General features: G+C 36.6%; 1 non-coding gene across 1 annotated transcript; it reads right to left on the bottom strand.

Moving 5' to 3' along the window:
* Positions 1-2,146: 2,146 nt before the first annotated feature.
* Trnae-uuc (transfer RNA glutamic acid (anticodon UUC)) lies at positions 2,147-2,218 on the bottom strand. The gene has a single exon. It is a non-coding gene; the product is annotated as a tRNA-Glu (tRNA).
* Positions 2,219-3,992: the final 1,774 nt, after the last annotated feature.

Raw genomic sequence — 3,992 nt, 5'->3', positions numbered from 1 at the left:
AACCACCACAGAACCTCAAAAGCCTCCATCCCCAAGGCATGTTCCTCGAAGTATTTGAATGAGCCTGACATCCTATTAAGTTTTGTTGTGCTCTCTCTTCACTCACATTGCTCCGTCTGATTCGTTACGATTCCTTGAGGTTAGGATTGGTGTTGAATTAACGAAACTATTTCGGCATGTGTTGACTTCGTATTGCTTTTTATTTAATTATGCTACGAGCAGGCAGATGTACTTGCGGTGGGAAGCCATTGTCACCTATTATTGCCAATTTGTGTCCCTGATCACTAGTCAAAGACGCCACCATCAGACCACGGGTTCATTTTATCTCATTGTTTTTAATAGACTTCAATTTCAGTTTTGTTTGTGTTTTACTTTTTTTCAACTAACGGTCGATTAGTTTAATTTTTTCATTACTTTCATTTTTTTAGATGAAGCTAAGTACGGCATTTTCCAAATATTGATTTAAATGGATTGTTTTCTTAACAACCTGAATAGTGATAGATTTATAACACTGTTTGAATCCCTTACGACATTTTTTTCGCCTTTCTGCACATTTTTTAAGGAAATACAAATAGCTTAAAAGGTGTCTGTAACATTAAAATATTGTAGCAGTGCTACCCTATACTGCGTTCGTTTTCTCCACAGCTCCTTCAGTTTGATTTTATTCAGGTGCCTTTATACTATGATAGTAGTGTGGGTATGTTAGCCACAATACATAACATGCATATCGAAATGCTGAATAAGAATAATTTATTTACTGCTTGTAAATATACACACAACATTAACGTGCTCACTGTGCAAGAAGGGAATGTGCCCAGTACCACAGAGAGACTGTCTTACCAGGTTCATTTATAAGCGTGCAATAATTCACTAATTCGTTTTTCATAAGCGTGTTAGTTCGACAAATATATCAAATGAACCAAGAAGACTTAAGATTTCACAAGAAGAAAAGACCAAGGTGACGACTTCATGGACGAAGCGTACCCGATAGATAACACGTTGGAGCAATGTGGATGCATGTGACTGAGGACTTTAATACAAGGTTAAGACAGGAAGCCTTTATCCAGTAGTGGAGATCAAAAATCAAATAATGACGATTTCTTGGTACTTAGTCTGTCACGTAAAAATCTGTACAGAGAAATTCGATAAACGTAGAAAACTAATTTTCAACATTTTTTCATTACTTAAATGACTTGATTTGCATATTTCATACTTATAGCTACTAATCGAACACGTTAGAAAGTTGGTATAGCAATGGCATACTAGGATTGTGTGGATAAAGACGTACTTTAAATACATTACATTCCACTACCTCTCAATTATTGAGTGTGTGAAACATTTGGAAGATAAAAATCATACCAGACAATGGGTGTAACCATTTTCCTGAAAGATAATGAGTTTATTTTTATAGATAGAATTTTGTTTTTGTTCTTAACTCGGTGTACTTACCACATTCTTTGCTTAAGTTGAGATCTTTGCTTGTCATGATATAAGTGGTATCTTTGCTTAGTGGCTAACTGTTTAGACGAAAATGTTACATGTAAAGCACATGGTTGAACTTGCAAGATCTTTGTGACTGAAGCTGCAACAGACATGAAGAATATTTTGAAATATTTGTGTGCCACCCTTGATTGAGTAATATGTGCATGATGTTTACGGTTAAGCATTCTTTGCCCCCTGTTCGAAATACTTAAGATCGAGAACTAGAGAAAACGCATTTCACTGGAACGTTCAAGTGCATTCAATTCATTCGCTTTATATATATTCAGCTGCGTGCACATTAACACGTTTTTGTATATTACGGAAGTCATCCATAAAGGATATAAAGTGGCGCTAACTACTAGAGTGCTGATGAATGTAATACTATAAGAAAAGAAATGTAGCTGTTGCAACATGGGCATGATAGCCCGAAATGGGTCATGGTGGTGAAACAAAGTATCTTAAATGTATTTGTGGCTGGCTGAGTTCTCCATCCCTACTCGATCAATGAATAAATAGCCAGTAAATGCAATAACATCCATCGCCCATAAAATAACATCAGAACAGATTTTGCTTGACAGTAGTGCGTATTTCGATGAAATGTATCTCTTGATGCTGGTAAGAGCAAGAACTCAAACAGGCGTCGAGACTGAGAATTTAAAATATGTTCCCATGCCGGGAATCGAACCCGGGCCTGCTGGGTGAAAGCCAGCTATCCTAGCCACTAGACCACATGGGATATATATCTTTGATGCAGCGTAAATAGATATATACTTAAAACATTTTAGAACTCATTTATTTGTAACTGTATAAGTAAATGATTTATCAATATCAATATTTATGCTTCAATTATTAAGTGAAAATTAACTCTCCTTTTCTTGACAACGATCTTCAAATACACTCTTGCAGTTTCATAAAATGCAGTGATATGTTGTATATCACTGATCTCGACAACCCTCTTCAAATTTACTCTTGCACTTTCAGAAAATGCAGTTATGTGTTGTAGATTAGTGAGCATCCTTTGTGTGAAGAGTAAAAAAAAGGTTTATCTGCATTTTCATCTTATGTGTCGCTTCTTTCGTGGCTTAGTAATCTCTTATTATTCTAGATCTTCTCACCAATAGATATATTGTTAGTTATTTTGCGGACAAAGCTAAGCCACAATGGCAGCGGGTCGGCAAGGAAGCTCTGCTCGAGTTTTGGTGGAAGCCCGACGAATGCGAACAGACCGAGCCGCCGACCCTCGGGAGGGTTTCCGCTATGTGGGCTGCCTTCTCGAGCCGTCGACAGTTCCATGAAAATAAAATTACCTCATCGGTTACGTTTTACATGGCCAGCCCCGGATCTACGATATTTCCGAAGCGGGGCAAAAACTGGGTAGTGGCGCCCCCTCACTCCACCTCGAGCATTTGTGATAGAACATCAAAAATTTAAAAAAAATTAAAATCAGGTTTTCAAAAATACGTACATTTTGTACCGCACATCACTCTGAAGTGTTTGATACGTAAAAAATATATTTACGAGGAAATGGAAGACATGTTATTTAGTCTTAAGTGTGCCAAAGAGCAGTGCCACGCCTCTTCACACACCTTCTATAACATGTCCCCGTATTTCTTGCTCTGTGGAATTCAAACGTGCATATTTTTTAATGGAAATCATCAAGCCTCTATTCAGGGCAGTGGAAACTAAAATGTCCTGTGGTGTGTCTCCTGGTCCCAGTCGGCCTGTTTGTCATCCTACCCTCTATATATATATATATATATATATATATATATATATATATATATATATATATATATATATATATATATATATATATATATATATATATTTTAATCACAATTTTGTGACCGGGGGAATAAGAATTCCTCAGAAGATCTGCACTTCTTATTGCCTATTAGGTAATAACTTTCTCTTTTGTGTGACATAAAATTAAATACAGGAAACAGAAAAGCAGTAAAGACAGAGAGACAAGCAAGACAATACACATTTTTTCAGTCCTTATGTCCAGCATTTTTTTCTCTCTAGTCTCGCTTCAGCTTTACATGGCGGCGTGCTTTCCTTTCTCCCAAAGGAGACGAAAAGTTGTCAAATGTTTAGCTGCATGAAAAATCAAAATGTCGTTGTCTAATACTGAAAAATCTGTTAATACATACAGTACGCAAGACTGGTGTGTTTTCTCGATTTGATTAGTCATTTTGTCACTGACTGCTAGATAAAACGAAACAGGTCTTTCTAATATTGCAGCAGTTGTAACACACGCGAAACGACCGAGACTGTTTTGGCACAAATGGTCATTTTTATCTACCTCACGTAAGTATCGCGACATAATGTAATTCACGAATTACATTATGTCGCGATACTTACGTGAGGTAGATAAAAAACAAGAAAAAAGGTATATGTTAGGAATAGTTTCACGTTTCGTTCTTATGCTCCAGTTCTCAAGCGTGAGATCGAAAAGTAATAGTAGCACGAAATTTTTACACAAATTTGGAATCGTCATATTTTTCCGC

The sequence above is a fragment of the Schistocerca serialis genome, chromosome 4 (genome assembly GCF_023864345.2).
Source record: "Schistocerca serialis cubense isolate TAMUIC-IGC-003099 chromosome 4, iqSchSeri2.2, whole genome shotgun sequence".
NCBI lineage: Eukaryota > Metazoa > Arthropoda > Insecta > Orthoptera > Acrididae > Schistocerca > Schistocerca serialis.
The sequence above is the reverse complement of the archived record's forward strand: the minus strand, read 5'-3'. Positions and strand labels throughout refer to the sequence as shown.